Source organism: Neltuma alba, unplaced genomic scaffold (genome assembly GCF_004799145.2).
Source record: "Neltuma alba isolate B1F8T4 unplaced genomic scaffold, ASM479914v2 tig00010603_pilon, whole genome shotgun sequence".
NCBI classification, from domain to species: Eukaryota; Viridiplantae; Streptophyta; class Magnoliopsida; order Fabales; family Fabaceae; genus Neltuma; species Neltuma alba.
This window is the reverse complement of record NW_021635465.1, coordinates 20502-41785: the sequence shown is the minus strand read 5'-3', so window position 1 is coordinate 41785 and position 21284 is coordinate 20502.

Below are 21284 nucleotides of genomic sequence, written 5' to 3'. Positions count from 1 at the left end.
GTGAACAAATAGATGGGATTTTTATCTTTAAGATGAGAGTTGGTTCACCTGAACCTGATAACCACACAAGAAGTTATGCCCTTCCAAAGCTGGGCTAAAATAAGTGGAAAATGAAAAAATGACCATATGAACAGTAATTTTTTCAAGAAAAACTGGGCTCGAATTTTAAGGCAATCAGTCCAGAAACTATTTTCTCTCAAAAGTTTATCCAAAGAGCTTTCCATAGAACTTGGAATCACTCAATTTTGATTTTTCTACAATTAGTTATGAATTTTCGAAGTTTGCCACACTTTTGGGTTACAATGAATAGTAATCCGTAAAAGAAAATTTTCAAACTTGATTTTTCATAACTTGTAGTCTTCAAAAGTGATTCTAAATGCTTCCGCAAGGCAAGTTAATTGGTATAAACATAAGGTGTTACACCTTTTGGCATAAGTCCCAGATATTTTCTGGAGGGACAGAGGGATTCCTAGGAACTAAATTACAAAGCAAAAGTTTTCTAGGACTGAGAAAAGAGGAAGATAGAGACTCTAGTCAAGTCTTGAGGCTTAGGAATGAGAAATAGAGATGAATATAGGCCAAAGGTTACATTGGATTTGTCAAAAGTGATAGGTTAAAGGAAGGATGTTTCATGAGAGGTTAGATTCATCGAAAGTGGTTTCCTCCTCAACTAACATCTCATTGGTTCTCTTATCTAAAGAGAAGGAAATTAGTTTTTCCTTTTATTTAATTATTAGGAAATTAAATTTAAGACAAAGAGGGTAATTTGGAAAGATTAAAAATGAGGAGAATAATTTATGCATCTGACAGAAAATAATAACATAGGCCAGAGTACTGTAATTATAGAAAAGAAATTAAATTCAGAGCAAAAGTGCACCAATAAAGTGAAGACTAGAGTCTTGCACTTTACTTGGCCCACAAGTTGCCATTTGTCAAGCCTCTAATGGATGGTAATTAAAGCTTTCCAAGTGTCAAGCATAAAGTGGAGAGGATCTTAACTTTCGAATTTAATTACATTATAATTTACTTAATTAAGAGAGAGGTTTCAAGACTAAGTAGGAGGGTGACACTTGGCAAATCATTTATGATGGTAGTTAGGATATTTTGGTGCCTTAATTGAGCTTTTCCTCCCCCATAATCAGATCACCATTTGTCTAAGACAAGAAGAGAGGGAAAAAGAGAGAGCTTTAAGGAAAATCAAGAGAAAAGCAAGCTACTTTGATCTTCCAACTAAGATTCAAGCTTGGTAAGTTGTTCTAAGATGTTCTTTGCTTTGTTTCATTCATTTGTATGGTTGGAAAAATTACTTCTTGTCCCTTATTGTTGCTTGCCGAAATGGTTATAGTGTAGGGGAGGAGGTTTTGTTGTTAAACATAGTTAGGATACTATGAATCAAGGTGGTTTCAAGTGGTTTAGTGTTGTTTTGAAAAGTTTTTCATGGTTGAACTCCAAGAGGTATGGTTCGGCCAAGACCAAAATTGAACCTTAGGATGTGCTTTTCAAAGTTTTGAGGCTTCTATTATGTTCAAAATGGAAAATGGTGTAGGATAAACTTAAAGAACAAGTGTTGGAAGCCATAGAATCAAAGTTGAAATTTTTAGATTTTGAACCCTAATTGTTCAGTCAGTTCAAAACTGAAAGAATGAATTTTATTTTGTTAAATCCAAGTAGATATTTGGAATCTACATGAAAAATTATGTAGGAATGAGTCACGAGGGAATTTTTAGGGTTTAAGGAAACAGACTCTAAAATTTAAAGAACAAAGGTAGAAGCATTAAGTCACAAAGATTGCCCTTGAATGTTGTTATTGATTTTTATGAGGAATGGTTGATGATTCTTCCTACCCTTTTTATGGATTGCCATGTTAGGGTTTGGCATTTGTGGAAGAAAGAAAGAAGAACAAGAAAATCAAAGAGCATTAGATTAAGGTAGTAAGATTTAATTGACCTTAATGTTGAGTGTTGCATTGATTATGATGCAATTTCATGTGCTATTATGTGGTTGAACTAAATGATGATGATGATGATGATGATGATTGTATAGCTATACTCCTTACTTTATGTGCCTTGGCTATTGCATGTTAAAGTGCTACATGTATGAGGTAAAGTAGTTCTCTATTAATAGCAAAAGGTTGGAATACTTGTAATTGATGCATATTAATGTTTTGGTTGATTGATCTTGCGGGGATTTCATTAAAATCTCATCCCCCATATGTAACTTAACATTTTAGGGACTGGATCATCAAAAGAGAGGTTGCAAATCCAAGGATTAATATGGTGATGAGCCATGAGGAAATATTTGTATTTGGTTATGTGTATAGTATTTATGGTTGGTGCTGTAATCCCTAAGCAGGATGCCAGTTTAGAGCCACATTTTTTTAAGTTACCAAACAAATTTCTGCACAAAATTTGGTATGCTTAAAGTTCACGCCATGAGCTTCAAATTGATAAGCATCACGTTAAAAGTGGCCAAATACACGATTTTTAATGATTTTTTAAATTTAAGGTTTAGAACCTGGAAAAAGGATTTTTGCCTAATAGACAGAGGTGACTTTCACAAAAATCTGACACTTTTTCAAATAGAATTAGATCATAAGATTATTTTTCATTGGATCATTCAAAGAGCTTTTTATATAATTCTAACCCACTCCATTTTAATTTTTCTAGATTAAGTTATGAATTTTTAAATTTAGGCCAGAAAACTAGATTTTTACTCGATAAACAGTAAAAATCCAAAAATCAATGTTTTTCATGGATTTTGAGCCCAAGACCAATCTAAGGTGGTCTAAAATGGTTTTAACTAAACCCTAAGTGGATCTAATAGTAGGGTGTGACATTTTTGGTATCAGAGCGGAGGTTCTGGCATAGGATAGAATGCTCTGCTTGAGTTTATGCGTTAGATATCGGGGTTAGTTAAGGAGAAACTGACAAACCTTTGCAGGAATTGAGATGGAAAACACAATGGATTAGGACGCTAGATCTGAGAACTCGGTCATTGATTGGGATGTTAACATGACTGATCTCACCAAAGCGGATCTGGTGGGATGGACTATGGGGACTACAAGCCCAGGATATTCAACAAAAGGGTCCAACAATTATCCAAAGCATGGGGCTAACCTTTTAGGGGTTACTGTTGAGGATTTAATGCACCTTCCTGTACCCAGTGACCTGGTGGATCCCACAACTGATTTGTATCAGGAAGCAGTAGACCCTAGTTTTGACATTTAGTCTTACAGACAGCTTGTTACTCCAAGTGTATGAAGGGAATTGATTAACGCGCAACGGAAAACAAACTTTAAAATTTCAATCCCTTGCTTGGATCTACCGATCGTGTTTAAGTCAAGTAGTAAGAAGCATTACCTTCAGTGTTCGATTTCTTGGTGGCTCGGTGATTCTGCCGTTCAGGATGCCTCTGCTCGCCTCCTTTGTCATTTGAAGTCGACAACTCCAGTCGGCCTCCTCTATCGATATCCACACGAATAGCTTTCCAGTCACGAATGGCGTGCTAGTGCCTCTTTGTCCGTCTAGGGTTTTTTCAAAAAGAATCATCCTCCTCTCTCTATCTTTGGCCGTCTCTTATCTGCAAGCTTTTGCCCTCTCACTCATTGAAACCCTAGCTCCCTAATATCAAATATATAGGATGCTATAGGTATTATGAATGATATTTAATTTCAAAATTAATCCTAAATTAATTCCGAAATTAATACAATATCAAATATTGCATAATCAGATAAGAGAAAAATTAAATAAATACGGTTTATATTAGATCTGTCTCACAGATTTAATTCACCTATTTATTTAATTCAAAATAAAGATATGACGGAATTAATTTATATAGATCTAATTTATCCTTATAAATTAAATCTAACAATTAATATCTCTTATATTTATATAATATGTATATATATATACGAATTTATATATATATATATACACGTCCACCCTATATTATTCATTGAATCTGGACATATCTTAGATTCAATGAATCTGGACATCATAACTCGTGTTGGGCTATTTTGTGTGCGACCCTGTAGGCCCATATGAAGTTGGCAGTGGGCCATTAACTATAATGACTCACAAGTCGTAAGCGGTCTCTAGCAAGACATCACGACTACCTAAAACATATGAGGATCATTGAACGATGCAACCTTTCATACAACCATATCACGTCCCTTTTGTCACACGACATTTTGGTCATGGATAAGGCATGGAGAACGTCATCCTCCTATTCATGACCGTTACTTTCTCGATCCCTGAGTAGTCTGAATATAGAAATGGAACTACCTTTCTATTATAGTATGGCCATACATTTCTCAGACTCACTCATCGAGGGGCCCAGTAATATCTCTCTACGAATGTGAGGGACAAATTCCATCTTGACCATTCACATTCCTCCGCATGAAAAACCACTAAGCCTGAACATAGTCTTTATGATCACTCGGTCAAAAGTAACTTTTGACTAGGTCAAAGCTGAGCTTTTCTCATGTAGGAATCCATGATGATCTCAGGTCAAAGGGCACAGTGACATGGTTTGTACATGAGAGAAGCTTATGACTTAACCCATGCAGCTCTCTCATAGCGGGTCGGTCCAACACCTTGTACTCTTACATGTGCCTATGACTTTAATTTATATCTCTATATATCTTTAAAGTCATACTGGTCTTATTTCATCTCTGCTCCCACATAGATGACCGACCAGGGACATTTAGGATAAATCATGAGTTATCCAAGGATAGTTATCACAGTAAACATGCAAATAATATGATAACGTAATCAATAAATTCATAAATCAACAATGTTCATAACATAATGATTGGCCCCTAGGGCACAATTTCCAACAGTGTACACCTAAGCAACATCCCTGGACCTAGTACCAAGCTAGGGATACTCCTGACAGCCACAGTGCTTATCCCTCCGACTGAGCCTAAGATCCGTAGTCAGGATTAGATGAGAGAGAAGTTAGAATTCTTGGATCGACATATCAAGAAAGATGAGGATCAGTAAGACCCAAACATTTACCTAAAATACATTCAGGGAGTAAAGGTGTTATATCAGACTAATGGACTGGGTAACCCTTATCTAGACACCAAGGACTAGATCTTTACGATGACAGACATGCTTCCATATTTACCCTTCTGGGTATATGAGTTTTGTCATCTGAATCAGATAGTGGATTTGGGTGTTGAGTATTACATCCAGCACCTTGAAAACTTTGTTAAGTTCACTATTTTTAGATAGTTAGATCCTCATAAAACTGAGGTAGGACTTGTTTTTATATAGCTAACCTAAGTAGGTTAGTCTGACATGCTTAATTGCTATGTATGTTAAATTATATTGCTATGGCTGATGACCGATGCTTGAATGATGTACTTTGGATGTATATGTTGTTAAATCAAATCCAAGCATGATGTTTATTTCTTGTTCCTCGGATATACTATCCGTTTAATTAGTGTATTAGTTAGAATCAATGAAACATTTTTCCGGAGAGACCCTCAGGACATAACGTAAAGGTCCCTCCCGATCTGCTACAATTAATTTTGGATCACTTAGAATCACAATAAAAGGCTATTGAAGGGATTAGGGTGGCACAAGCTAGCCAGGAACAAGAAAGAGGCGCTGTAATAGTAGCAGCAGTAGCAGTGGTAGTGGCTAACCTGGACAAGAGGCAGCTAGAGGAAGAAACCTCAGCAACAGAACAATTGCCTAGATGGGCAATGCCAGCAATAGCCCCCGATAGCATCCAGTAGTGGATGACTCATTTTCACAAGCACAATCCACCATCCTTCGATAGAGTGATTGACATCCAAGCAGCAGAGGACTAGATCATCCGCTTGAAAAGGATTTTCAAAGTTCTAGACTGTCTGACTAAGCGGAAAGCCTAAATGGCTATATGCCAGCTAAAAAAGGATACCGATCATTAGTGGAAGAAGACCAAGATTCTTCTGGATGCTTGGAACATGAGAGCGACATGGGAAGTGTTCCTGGAGCAATTCCATGAGAAATATTTTCCAAGGTCAATTAGGGATAAAAGGGAAGCGGAATTCCTAACCCTGAAGCAGAAGGATAACAAGTCATTTGATGAGTACTTAGCTAAGTTTAGACATCCTTCTCACTACTTCAGTTACTAGCTGAAAGAGAGCCTTTCTTATCGTTCGCTTAGAGGTTCTCGCTCAAAAATTTATCCAAGCTATGTAGTAATGCAAACTCGGGTCGTTCTCTTTTGGGAGCCTTAGTTAGATATCTAGGTTAGACTAATGCTATGCAGAGTAATGAAAAAGGGGTTTTTTGGTTTTTTAACAATTAATGAAATGCCAAAACTGAATGCGATTAATTCAAATCTAAGTTACTATGTTTTTGGATTTTTCTAAGATAGTAGTAATGTAGTGGAAGTTAATGATATGTAATCTCTTGAATACAGCTTTAAAGCAATCATAGTTCAAAATAATTTTGGGAGTAGAAATCACCAAGTTTTCTAAATGAAAAACCTTAAAGAACTCTTTAAGTCTAGGATCTTAATCAATGTCACCCATTTCATAAGATCCTATTAAGCTTACTTAGTGTGTGTATTAAGATTAATTAATGCACTTGGTTAAATGCAAGCTCAGATCAACTCAACAATCACACAATACCATGCAAGACAGAGAGTATCAAAAGAGTTGCATAGAAACATATATGTAACCACATATATTGAAGCTCAAATTCAACGTTAACTAATCCAATACACAAAATAACCATCCAGAATTGATTACAACCATAATCAAAATAGTTCAGCCCAAATTTACAAATCCTAAGACCTAGAAATTCATAAATAAAGAACTAGAACTTATAGATGAAGCTAACTCCCCTTTGAAGCTCTTGGAACTCATGCTTCTTCCACCATATTCAAGAGTTGAGAAGCTTAGCTCGTCATAACTCTTGAATCAACTCCAACTAGGTATTGTTCTTCAGCCATGGCAGCAGCAGATGGAAGAAATGGAAATGGAATTAGGGTTTCTGAGGTGGAGATGAGAGAAGAAGATGAAAGAGACGTAGGTGGAGGCTGAATAGTGATAGTCTGATCTCATCATACCCAAAATAAGGTTTCTAACCCGAAATTTGCGTGTATGGGTCGGTTTCTGGGGATGGGTAGGTTAAAATTTCCCGAAATGGTCAGGTCTGAGAATTGCTGCTACGAGAGGTTCGCCGCGGCGAAGAATAGGTTCGCCACGGTGAAACATGGCAGAGAGCCTTGCTTCAACAGATGATTTTTGCCGCGGCGAAGGAAGACGTTTGCCGCGGTGAACTTAGGCAGAGGGTCCTTTCCTGCTTCTTTTGCCTTGAGTTCTTCAATTCTGGCCCCAATCTTTAGTGTCCTACAATAAAAAAGCAACAAATTGAAGTATCAATTGTCCTAGAAATCAATTGAATCCAATTAACAACCAATTATGACAATTTAATCCTCAAAATGACACTAACTTAAAGTAAGGACTCTAAATCTAAATTAAGCACAATTATCATTAAAAAAGGGCCAGAAAGTATCACAAAATCATGGATAATGAGATGAAAAGATAATAATATCTTGAGCTCAATCAAATTCCCCCATACTTAGACCTTTGTACTCCTGGACAAAGCTCAAGAATAATTCAAAGTGACACTAGCACAAAGAGAAACACTACCATGCTTAAAGATGAAAGCAGAAGATTAGTAAGAGATTCTCACAGAGTTGACATTAGTAAACAAGGATATGCTAAGAAAATGAGCACAATGGATAGTTAACTTAAAAGATTGATTAAGAAAGATCCATCTCATGGATAAGTGTTTCACTCTTAACTCACTTGTCTTTAGGGTTATTTCACTCCAAGTCTACTCAATCCAATTTCTACTATAGGCTTGTAATAATTCTACCTCTCCACCATGAGAAACAACTTTGCAAATCAAGAGGACTTTTAGGGGTCAAAATTTGGAATGGGGGTCAGTCGGAATGAATGAAATGAGAATGAAAATGAAAATGAGTACAAACATACAAATTATTAAGACAAAATTAATCTAAATAAAAACTGGGAGAGAAGCTACTTATTTTTTTAATTTTTATATCTTTATCCCTTTCTTTTCTCTTTTTTTTTATATCTCTTTTTCTTTTTCTACCCTTTTTTATATACTTTTTTTTTTGTATGGAGCAACTTCTCTCTCTCTTTTTTTTTATTTACAAAAATATTGCATGCATGTACTCAAGATGAAGGCTCAAAGGGGCTTGCAATGGTAAAATGATTGGGTTTGTGTTTGGGAAATGCGGGTATGAAATCGAATGCCTCTATCATTTTTACAAAAATTGATTTGCTAAGCTTCGATTAAGAATTAAAACAAGTTCTAGAGAAATATGAAATAAGCAGATTCACTCAATTTAATAACTTTAGGTCCAAAAATCCTTCCAACAAGGCTCAAATCTCAATTAGTCAATCTCAAGCGTTAACAACCACATAGTCATAATCTCAAAGCACATCATCATTTACTACCTGTCAAAAACATGAGAATAACTAGCCTAAGTTCAACCCTCATTTAAAAGCATGAAAATTTTTCTAAAAGCACAAGTAAACTTTGAACTTTCTATCCATTTAAAAAAAAATGCAGGAGCATAAAGATTCTAAGCCGGGAAAATTTTTGAAGACCAGCTAAGATTGCAAAGAATTTATTATTAAAATTTTTTTTTGAGGTTTCGCCGCGGCTAAACAAGGGGGTCACCGCGACGAAGGCTGGCAGAGAGCCAACTCTGTAGAAGGGCCCTGCTTCACCGTGGCGAAACATAAGTTGGCCGCGGCGAAGTATGACCGAATGACTTATTACTCGTGAAAGAGGAAGCTTCGCCGCGGTGAAAGAAGAAGTTGGCACGGCGAAGGTTAGCAGAAAGCGAAAATTCCTGTGCAATTTCAACTCTTTAGCAACTAAACTCAAAATATTCACAATTAAACCAATCTAACAGTTCAAAAACACATCAAAATCACCTAAATGCATGGATGCACGAGAAGCATTTGCTAAAATCCACAATATAGACCTCCCCCACACTTAAACACAACATTGTCCTCAATTTGTGAACAATGGGAATCAGGGATAGCAAATATGAGCAAGGAAGCGCAGGGGTGAAAATAGAACAAAGATTATAGCAAGCTAATTAGAAATCATCCATGTGAACAAGTTTAAAAACTAATGAGGCACAATAAAGGTTAAGAAACTATCCAGCCTCAGAACAACAAAACAACCGGAACAACCGAAACAAGAAAAAGCAACAGAAACACAAAAACGAAAAACTAAAACTGCTGCCCAGGATCATCTGCTCTGGATCCTGACGGTCCTGCACCCGATGTGCCTGCTCCGTCCATACCCATACGGCTCTGTGGCTCCTCCTCCTCAGCTGGTAAAGCAAAGTTCAATCGATCCACGATCAAATCATCAATACGGCGGCAGTAGCGATGTTCTCGCTCATACAGTGCATCACGGTCCTTTTGCCGCTTAATCTCCTGAAGGAGTATAATGCGTATCTGGTGAACTTCCTCAGACAGCTCGTCAATGTCATCTGCAAGTGTGTCTAAGGTGACTGGCTGGGGAGGCTTAGGAACATCTTGGCCTTCCTCTAGCTCATCAGCTGCCTGGCCTGCACTAACATCGTAAACTAGATGGATAGGAGGGTGGGGTGCAAAGGTGGGCTGTTTAAGGCGCTCATACCGGAATAAAGGTGTAGGTTCGAGGTAGCTGTCATCATTAAATGAAGGAACTCCGCACTTGCGGAAAATGTCAGAGACAAGGTGGGGAAAGATGATGCTATTGGTGACTTTTTTGGTATTGACGGAATCGTGGAGGGCAGATTGGATAATTTCAGCTACATTGAAAGATTTTCCGGTCATGAGGAGAAAAACAATAAGGGCTTGGCGTTTGGGGAGGTTCTGGAGATGGGAAGTGGGCAAGATGTTATTGCAGACTAGGTGTAGCCACGACCTTGCCTCAGGCAGAAAATCAAAACGTTTCAAGTACAGCTCAGCAGTGTGGGGACGATGCCAAGTGGCACCATCCCGTCATAGGGTCTAGACAATTTCATCATAAGGATAATTATCACGATAATGTGAGTATTGGGAATGACGGACTTCAGGAAGCCGGTAGTGGTTAGCTATGTTAAAAATAGTGAAAGAATAATTCACAAGGTGGTCACGGAAGGGAATGGATAGCATGCCATGAAAGCGGGCGTAGGTGTAAAAATGGCGGACGAAGACATCATTTCCCATTGCTCGTGGTCGAACCAATTCAAGCATTTGGGATTCCTGGAGTCTTTGGACAAAGGGATGGTCGGATGGTTCAAGGGGAAAGGGTCTCTCCCTAAGGAGGGGGCACTTGTCCACTAACTTATAGATGTCATCATATGATACGGGTTCCTCAGAGTCAGAGTCAGAGTCAGACATGGGTAAGGGTTCAGGATTTTTAGTGCGAGGCATTTTCCTGAAGCAACAAACAATAGAAAGACTAAACACTAAACATAGAGCACACAACCATAACCCAGAAAAAACCAAAATTATGACCTAAACAGTAGCAAAAGGTTAGATAATGATTCATAGGTTTTTAGATAATCAAAAGCTTTCAAAATTAAGTATAAATATTAAAGAAAAACACAATGCACTATGAATCATTAGATAACCTACAGGCTACGTAACCACTATCTAACTACAAAATAACCCACCCCAACAGCACAATACCAGAACAAATAAACTAATAAACCACTAAACAACACTAAACTAAAAGAAAGAACAAGGGAAAAGAAAAACATACCAAGAGGGAGAGGAAAACCAGCGCATACGATGAGAAAACGGAGGAAGAGAGAGAGAGAGACCGAACTGAAAATAGGGAGAGGAGAAGAGATAGGAAAAGGTGACGGGTTGAGGGAGATAAGGGAGGAGCAGCGCCGATGGGTGCTAAAGAAGAAGTGAGCGACGGTTCGAAGGAATAAAGAGGGAGAAAATGAAGAGTTGAATCAAGAGGGGGCCGACGGTTTTGAGGAGGTTTTGAGAGAATGGAATAGGTTGAAGGGGGTTTAATGGAGTGGGGGTGCGAAAAGACCAAAAGGGGCTCAGGAGAGAAGCATGGGTTAGACAGCAAGGGGGCAAAACGGGAAAACCACTCAAAAAATCAGTAAAAATCAAAATGGCTCACCGCAGAAACGGCACGTTTGCAGCGGCGAAACAATCCCGAGAGCAACATACACAGACTGGTGACTTTCGCCGTGGCGAAACATCACCGAAAGAAACAACCAAGAAAATGAACCACTTCGTCGCGGCAAAACATAAGTTGGCCGGGGCGAAAGGTCACAGAAAGCACAGAACGAAACATAAAACACTTAAACATCAGAGAAACACAACACCAAACAACAGATGAGGCTGGATACTTCAAAAACTTTAAAGTGCATCAAGAGATCATAAGGTGCTTAAGAAATCCATGATTAAGCAGTTTACCACATAAGAACTTCCCAAATCAAATTAAATCAGATAATTCATTACAAGCACCAATCAAGCACAAAATAAGATAGGATAGAGATCAAAACTTACAGGGGTTTTTATTGAATTTAACTATAACTACGCTACTTTCCTACTGAAAAGGGTTTCTCCCCCACACTCATTCAACATACAATGCACGAAACATAACAAGATTAATAATTAAGCAAAAGCATGTAAATGAGTGAAGGAAAGAAACTACCAGGGAGCTAAGGGGGTTTTTGGTTCTCATGGTAAAGCTTCAACTAATGGCCATTAACTTTAAAGTTTGCTCCAGTTTCCTCATTGAGAAGCTCCACCATTCCAAAATTATGCACCTTTGTGACTATGTAAGGCCCATCCCAATGGGTATTGAACTTTCCTTGCTTAAATGTGAATCTGGCCTTAAACATCAGTACCTTGTCTCCCACCTTGAAGTTCTTCCGTAGGAGACCCTTATCATGCACCAATTTTGTCTTCTCCTTGTAAAGTCTAGAGCTCTCATAAGCCTCCAATCTCAGCTCCTCTAACTCTTGCAGCTGCAACTTCCTCTCTACCCCAGAAGATTACAAATCCATGTTGCATTGTTTGACTGCCCAATATGCCTTATGCTCCAACTCTACTGGTAGATGGCATGCTTTGCCAAAGACTAAGCGATAAGGAGACATTCCAATTGGCGACTTATAGGCAGTTCTGTAGGCCCACAATGCTTCCTCTAATCTTAGGCTCCAATCTTTCTTGGATGGTTTGACTATCTTCTCCAGGACTTGTTTCACTGCTCGATTGGACACTTCAGCTTGGCCATCGGTTTGGGGGTGATATGCAGTGGAGACTTTGTGGGTGACACCAAATTTAGAAAACTAGTTATCTACCACCTTATTACAAAAATGGGTACCTCTAGCACTCACCACAGCCCTTGGAATCCCAAACCTACAGAAAATGTTGGACTTAAGAAACTTAGAAACCGCTTGGGCATCATCTTTTCTAGTAGGTACAGCCTCTATCCATTTGGAAACATGATCAACAACTAGAAGAATGTATATAAAACCAAAGGACGGAGGAAAGGAACCCATGAAATCAATTCCCCAAACATCAAAAATTTCACAAAACAGTAAAGGTTGTTGAGGCATTTCATGTCTTTTACCTAACCCCCCAAAACGTTGCCATTTGTCACAGGATCGACAAAAGTCATAAGAATCTTTAAAAAGGGTTGGCCAGTAAAAACCAGAATCTAGAATTTTCCTAGATGTTCTCCTTATACTGAAATGACCACCACAAACCATTGAATGGCAAGCTGCAATGATAGACTCAAACTCTTCACTAGGCACACACTTTCTTATAACTTGGTCACTACATATCCGCCATAAGTGAGGGGCATCCCAGATGTAGTGTCTCGATTCGCTTCGAAGTTTTTGTGCCTGAAATTTAGACATGAAAGGAGGGGTGAGTCCAGTTATAAGATAATTAACAATATGCGCATACCAAGGCTCTTTAACAGCTAAAGCACATAATACTGAATCAGGAAAGGAATCACAGGTGAGTTCAGAAGAGTCTACTCCCCGTGTATCATCCGATAGCCTACTTAAGTGATCGGCTACATGGTTCTCAGCCCCTGCTCGATCCTTTATTTCAATGTCAAATTCCTAAAGAAATAATGTCCACCTAATCAATCTTGGCTTCGATTGTGGTTTCTTGAGAAGATAGCGAACAGCTGCATGATCAGTGAAAACAGTCACATGAGAGTTTAACAAGTAAGGTCTAAACTTCTCTAAGGCAAAAACAACTGCAAATAGCTCTTTTTCTGTTGTTGTATAGTTGACTTGAGCTGCATCCAGTGTTTTCGAAGCATAAGCAATGACTCTTGAGAGCTTCTCCTCCCTCTGGCCTAACATAGCTCCTACAGCAAAATTAGAAGCGTCACATGAAATTTCAAAGGGCATGGTCCAGTTGGGTGCAACAAGAATAGGAGGAGAAATGAGTTTAGATTTCAAATCATCAAAAGCAACTCTACAAGAATCATCAAAATCAAATTTCACATCTTTTTGTAAAAGCTTTGAGAGAGGTAAAGCAATCTTGCTAAAATCTTTTATAAACCACCTATAGAATCCCGCATGACCCAAAAATGATCTAATATCTTTAACACAAGCAGGATAAGGCAAAGAAGATATAACCTCAATCTTAGCTTTATCAACTTCAATTCCCTTTTTAGAAATCAAATGTCCTAGAACTATCCCGTCATTGACCATCAAATGACATTTTTCAAAATTTAAGATCAGATTCTTTTCAATGCATCTTTTTAAAACTTTTTCAAGACTAGCAAGACAATCATCAAAAGACCCACCATAAACAGTAAAATCATCCATAAAGACTTCCATACATTCCTCTAAGAATTCACAGAATATAGCCATCATACAATGCTGGAAAGTCCCTGGAGGATTACATAACCCAAAAGGCATCCTACGATATGCGAAGGTACCAAAAGGGCATGTGAAAGTGGTTTTATCTTGGTCCTCTGGTGCAATAGGTACTTGAAAGTACCCAGAGAAACCATCTAGGAAACGGTAATGAGATTTGCCTGCAAGCCTCTCAAGCATCTGGTCTATGAAAGGAAGAGGGAAATGATCTTTCTGTGTGGCATCATTGAGTTTTCTATAATTTATGCACACACGCCAGGAATTCTGCACTCTTGTAGGAATAAGCTCATCCCTATCATTTCTAACAACAGTAACCCCACTCTTTTTAGGCACTATGTATTAGACTAACCCACTCACTATTAGAAATGGGATAGATGATCCCAGCACTTAGAAGTTTGGTAATTTCCTTCTTAACCACATCAAGAATCAGGGGGTTTAGTCTTCTCTGGGGTTGTCTCACTGATTTTGAACCTTCACTAAGCAAGATTCTATGTGTGCAAATGGCTAGACTAATTCCAGGAATGTCCGCTAAAGTCCACCCAATAGCCCTCTTATGCTCTCTCAAAACAGTAAGGAGTCTTTCTTCCTCAACCTTAGACAGGGAGTTAGCTATAATGACCGGTAATCGCTCATCAGACTCTAGAAAAGCATATTTCACAGTAGGGGGTAGGGGTTTCAACTCAAGAGTGGGTGGTTGCGCAATAGAGGGAATCAAATTATGAAGTTCAAGAGAGAAAAGATTACTCCCCTTTCCTTCAACCAGTGAGAGTTCCTCAACCTTGCAGATAGCTTCCTCTCCAAGCGTTGAACCAACTTCTAGTTGATCTACAGCAACTGCCTTGGAGAGATTCTTCTCCATAACTTCTTCTTCCAGATCTGAAATAGCAACAAAAAACCTTTCCCCAAGGGAATTATCATTGATAACAGAGGAATCAAAGTCTACTTTGGAGTCAAGGGAGGAAACAGAAAATGCATGTGGAATGGAAAGCATACAGTTAAACACAGTGCAATCGAGGCATGTAACTTGTCCACCACATGAGCAAGAAGAAGGTGTAGAATAAAGAGATGAAAAAGAAGAAATGGATTCATCCTCATCATTAGACTCATCAGTATAAATATCAGAATAGAAAGAGTCGTTTTTTAATTCGACTTCAGTGCATGCATCCTCAATAGCAATGTCTATCATGTTAACCCCCAAAAGTGAATAGTCCTCATAAGGATGTTTCATTGCTTCATACATGTTAAAAGAAACTTTATTATCACCCACCTCCATAGTGATGGTGCCCTCTTTCATGCTAATCATGGTATTAGCAGTCCTTAAGAATGGTCGACCAAGGATGAGTGTAGCATCATTCACACGTTCAGAAGACATGTCAAGCACATAAAAATCAGCAGGAAACACCAATCCCTTAACTTGGACTAAAATATCTTCAATAATGCCCTCAGGATACCTAATAGTCCTATCAGCTAGTTGGAGCACAACAGTGGTAGACTTAAGAGTCTTGACTCCTAGAGAGGTGTATACGGACTTAGGCATGACATTAATGGTTGTACCTAGATCTAACAAGGCTCCCCCTATAGTAACCTTTCCTATAGTGCAAGGGATAGTGAAAGATCCAGGGTCTTGACACTTTACAGGAATTTGGGGTTTAAACAAAGCAGACACATTAGAGGGTTATTGGACTCTTTCATTAGGTTTAAATCTCCTCTTTTGAGTACATAAATTGATTTAGCCCAATTATTCTATGTTATTTCATATCATTTCAAGGGTATTTATCATAGATTTTGGCTCCTTTTGATGATAATTGTGCTTAATTTAGATTAAGAGTCCTTGCTTTGAGTTAGTGTCTTTTTGAGCTTAATATTGTCATAATTGGTTATTAATTGTATTCAGTTGATTTCTAGGACAATTGATGCTTCAAATTGTTGCTTTTTATTGTAGGACAATTGAGAATTGGAGCCAAGATCAAAGACCAAAGGATGACACAACACAAGATCAGAGTATCAGCACTAATAGAATTCTCTTCGCCGCGGCGCCAAATTGAAATCTCACCAGTAATCTCTCGGGCAGAGTTCACCGCGGCCAACTTACAGCTTCGCCGCGACGAAATCACAAGATTAGGCGGAGCTCCTCTCGGGCATGCTTCGCCGCGGCGAACTCTTCGTATCAACAACGCTAGATCCGGATTAGAACGCGAAAATGGAGCTTCTAATCATATGATCCGACCCAGATGGACCCCTAAAACCCTTAGAAACCCTATTTTTAGCTAGGCATTTATGATTTCCTAGGTCTAGGAATTGTAAACTCTTAGTTAGATACTTTGATTAATTCTGTAATCAGTGGTTACTGATTATCTTTTGTATATTGGATTGATTGATGTTGAACTTTGAGCTTAAATATATGTAGTTGCATGTATGCTTAATGTCTCTCTCATGATTCTCTCTTATCTTGCCTAGTTGTGTTTGGGTATTGAGTTGATTGTGTGTTTCATTAAGCCATTTGCATGATCATTCCAATTTACACATTAGGGAAGCTAAACAAAGTTTACATTAATGAGTTCATTAATGTAAGCTTTGGACTCATTGAGTTAATGAGGTTCTTATTAAGAAAACCTAATAGATTTGTGAAACTCCCAATATTTAAGTGAACTATGATTGCCATCAAAACCATTTTCAAGAGATTTCCTATCAATCATTTCCATTACATCATTATTATCTTAAAACACCAAAAATATAGTATCTTAGGTTTGTTTTCATTGCATTTAGTTCAGGCACCATTCATTTAAGTCTTAAAAACCCAAAACCCCATTTCATTGCATTGCATGGCATTTAGTCTAGCTTAGGTAATTAATAAAGGCTCCCAAAAGTGAAATGACCCGAGTTTGCACTATACTGCATAGCTTGGATTTATTTTTGATTGAGAACCCCAAGGCGAACGACAGAAAGGCTCTCTTTCAAATGGCGCCGTTGCCGGGGAGCCATTAAGTTGGTTCCTTAGGCTAGTTAATTGTCAACTTTGGTTGATTGGGGTTTTGTGAGCCTCTAGGGTTACATTTTTACATTGTGCATAATAGATTTTGCATTGCATAAAAATTTTGAGATATACAAACAAAGATCCTGATTTTGATTTCAATTTTTGCATATAGTTTCATACCCTTCATAGCATTCATTGTATTATTGAGTTTCTTCTTGTTTTTCATTCTCTGTGTTTTTGTTGTTGTGTTCTGGTTTTCTCACTGTCTGTGAGACTTCGCTGCGGCCAACTCCTTGTTTCGCCGCGGCCAACTTATCAGATTTCTGTGAGAATCCTTCTCGGGACACATTCGCCGCGACCAACTTTGTGTTTCGCCGCGGCGAAGTGTGTTGAACCAGACTCCATTCTCCCTCTCTGGACAGCTTTGCTGCGACAAACTCTTATTTTCGCCGCGGCGAAGGGTCTTCTTTCTTAAAAAAAAAAAAATTCTTAAAAACTCTTTGGGAATTGATTTTTTAGTTTCTTATGGCTTGGTTTAATAATTATTTAGGTCCATCTGATCACCCTTCCTCTTTTATAGGTGACAATACTCTGATGGGTGATAATTCTTCTCAAAGGCTTGATGCCATACAAGAGGAATTGGATCAACTTTAGGCACATTTTGATCATGAAGAACATGGTGGGACTTATCAAGGGCATGATCCCTATCCTCACCATAACCATGGCTATGATTGGATGAATGACCCTCCACATTCCCCTTACCATACCTCTTCATTCCATTCATACAAAAACCAACATCCACCATTAGGACAACATTATGAACTATCACCTCCACCATACAATCCATACTTTGAACATTTTCCTTCACATCATCCATATCATGAGCCAAGCATTCCATCACATGAACCCTACCACCAATACCCTTCCTCATCTTACCAACCATTTCATGAACCATCACCGTCATTCCATCCATGTCCAACTCCATATCTTGAACCATTCTCACCATATAATTCCCCCTTTGAACCATCTCCTTCGCCAAATGACTACCACCACCAGCCCTTGTCCCAATCTATGTACCAACCCCTTCCCCCATCTCATGAACATGAATTTAGTGAACCTGACCCATTTCTCACTATTCCTAAGAATGACCAGATACGATTTTTAAGAGAAGCTTATGACCGCTTGAATTCATACTACCATGGATTACTTGAAGAGGTAGAAATGTTTGGAATTTCTAAGGAATCAGAGGAAGAGTTAGAAGAATGTCAAAGTGCATTAGGAAAGTTCTTGAGTGATATAGCACAAATTGAATCTGGGATGGGGAAGGATGAATCAAAGTGTCCAAATTCACTCATGCAAGAGGCTAAAATGAAGCAAGGACACCTACAAACTCACAAGGACTCGTGCCCTACATCAGGTAATATTGCTCCTCTTCTTGAGGAGATTGACCCTTGTGCTAGAACTACTATTCCTGTTGAAGTTATTGATGATGTGAGTGATAATGAGGTGGATGAGGAAATCATAGTTGAATCCCCTCATATGTTCCAAAATGAAAATTCTCACTTGAACACTTCTAATAGTAGTTGTTTAGTTGATGATGTTGCTTGCACTGTCTCTGCTTCTTTATGTGAAGAACATGCTTCTCTTTCTAGTGCTAGATTGGATGGTGAAACTAATTCTGATTTGAATGAACCTTTATCTTGTTCTTGCAATGCTCATACTATATGCATGGATTGCATTGATAACAAAAATGATATACTTGTTGAGTGGCAAAAGCAGAACTTTGGTAAAGTGTGTGCATTACCTTCTAGTACTGAAAGTGCTGAAAATATAAAGCATGATGTTGATGTGAATTGCCTAGAAGATGATTCTGTGAAAAAATGTGAACCTAACCATTGCCTTAAGAATCAACTTCATGGTAATTCCAATGAGATTGTAGCTTCTAATAATGTTGAGAAAGGCTTTAAAGTTTCAATTGATAAAATCATGAATATCAATAAGTCTTTCCAACAAGTTTTATCTTGTGATTTACCTCCTGATTTATCTTGCATTGTAAATAGTAGTTTGCATAAATCTTTTTGTTCTTTCTTTTCTTCCCTTGCAAACATTACCTCTTGTGAATGTGATAGTGATGTACTGTACTCCAACAACTGTCAGTTGGATTCTTCAGCTTCCACTTCACATGAGCTTGAGTATTTCAAAAATTTAAATAAAAATTTGACTCCTACTGATGGGAGTACTATTGATTTCCTTGGTTGTGATAGATACTTGGAGAGATTAACTTCTAAGTTGTCTTTATTTCATTTTTATCCTCTTCATGTTTCTATTTCTGGATGTGGTACTGCTGTTGGTTCTACTTGCTTGCAGGACTCCACACCACCTCTACTAAGGAAGATCAATAAAGGAGAAGTAAGCACACTGAAGAAATGCATGTTTCTCATCCGGGATGAGAATTTCTCCTTCAAGAGTTTGAAGAGATTTCGTTCTAAAGGTTGTCCCTTTCCTTCCTTAACTCTTATCTTTTGAATTATTTGCTTATTTTGTGAGATAAGTGTGGGGGAGGGACATAGCCAGTAGTAAAAGTAGTTTGTTTTCTTTTCTTTTCTTTTCCTCCCTTTTTGATTTTGGTTTCTCTTGTTTAGGGTTACACTCGAGTTTTGCATTGGAGACAATGCAAGATTTAAGTGTGGGGGAGAGATTGATATTCATTGATTGTGTTGTGTTTTCCTATGTTTATTGAAAATCTGGTTTCTAAAAAAAAAAATTTCAAAATTTTGATTGATTTTTAAACTTAATTTGAACATTTTAAGTCAAAATTTTTGAAAATTTTTGCTTCAATTAACTTACACTTGAATTTATGTATTCTTGGACTTTAGTAAATGTATATGAACTTGTATTGATACTCATGAGAATTGCTATTTGTTCAAAGTTGATTGTTTTAGTTTCATTGGTCACAATTCTTTAAGCTTGCTTTTATATTGATTGAGTTAATGCATTGTGATTAATCTAAAGTACAATTAATCTTTGTGCATGAGCATTTGAGATTTAGCCTTGTTGGAAGATTCTTTGAGCCTAATTTTCATTCATAGCGAGTTACATCCACTTACATTTTCTACTTTCTAGAACTTGTTCCAATTCTTAATCAAGACTTAGTTGCTTTAATGTGATGAGCATGATAGAGGCATTCATTTCTAAACCTTTACCCAAACACAAACCCATATGATTTTATCCATTGCTAACCATTTGAGCCTTCATCTTTTCTTAAGTGCCAAGAGATGCATTATACATTCAAGTTTCCAACATTTTTACTATTACATTCATGATGTGTTAAACTTTGTCTTCTTGGGTTTTGAATTGCATAAAAAAAATAGAGAAAAGAGAAATAGAAAAAGGCAAAGAAATAGAAGAAAATGCTTGAGAAAAGCCAAAGAAAGAAAGATCAAAATAAAATGGTACCAATAGAATAAAATGTTCAAACAAGGCAATTCATTGGTGGTTTGAAGAACAAAGTTGTGCTTTTAGAGAAATAGAGTAAATAGTAGTTGGAAACCTTTTCTAAAATGCTTGGTGCTTAATCATTTCATATCTGTTCACCTCATCTTATTTCATTTAACCCTTCCCATTATCATAACCTTAAAAGTCCTCTTGATCATTACATTTGTGCATTAAAAGTGGAGAGGTAGGATTTTAACAAGCTTATGGCAAAGTGGTTTATTAAGTGGATTTGAGAGAAAATTACCCCAACTTGGTGAGTAGAGTGAAACAATTTATATCTTGAGTGTTTTCTCTTTTGCTCATTCCTATTGCATTGATTGTACTCTACTTTAATCCCTTCTCATTAACCTAGATCACTATGGATGCTTATTTGAAGAGTTGGATTAATGGCACTACTGCTTTCTTACTTTGAATTCATAGGGGTTCCCATTTATATCAATACTATTCTCTTGCTTCAGTTTTGTATTGCCTTTGTCCAGGAGTACAAAGGTTTAAGTGTGGGGGATTTGATTTAGCCCAATTATTCTATGTTATTTCATATCATTTTAAGGGTATTTATCATAGATTTTGGCTCCTTTTGATGATAATTGTGCTTAATTTAGATTAAGAGTCCTTGCTTTGAGTTAGTGTCTTTTTAAGGTTAAGATTGTCATAATTGGTTATTAATTGTATTCAGTCGATTTCTAGGATAATTGATGCTTCAAATTGTTGCTTTTTATTGTAGGACAATTGAGAATTGGAGCCAAGATCAAAGACCAAAGGATGACACAACACAAGATCAGAGTATCAGCACTAATAGAATTCACCGCGGCGAAGATTCTCTTCGCCGCGGCGCCAAATTGAAATCTCACCAGTAGTCTCTTAGGCAGAGTTCGCCGCGGCCAACTTACAGCTTCGCCGCGGCGAAATCACAAGA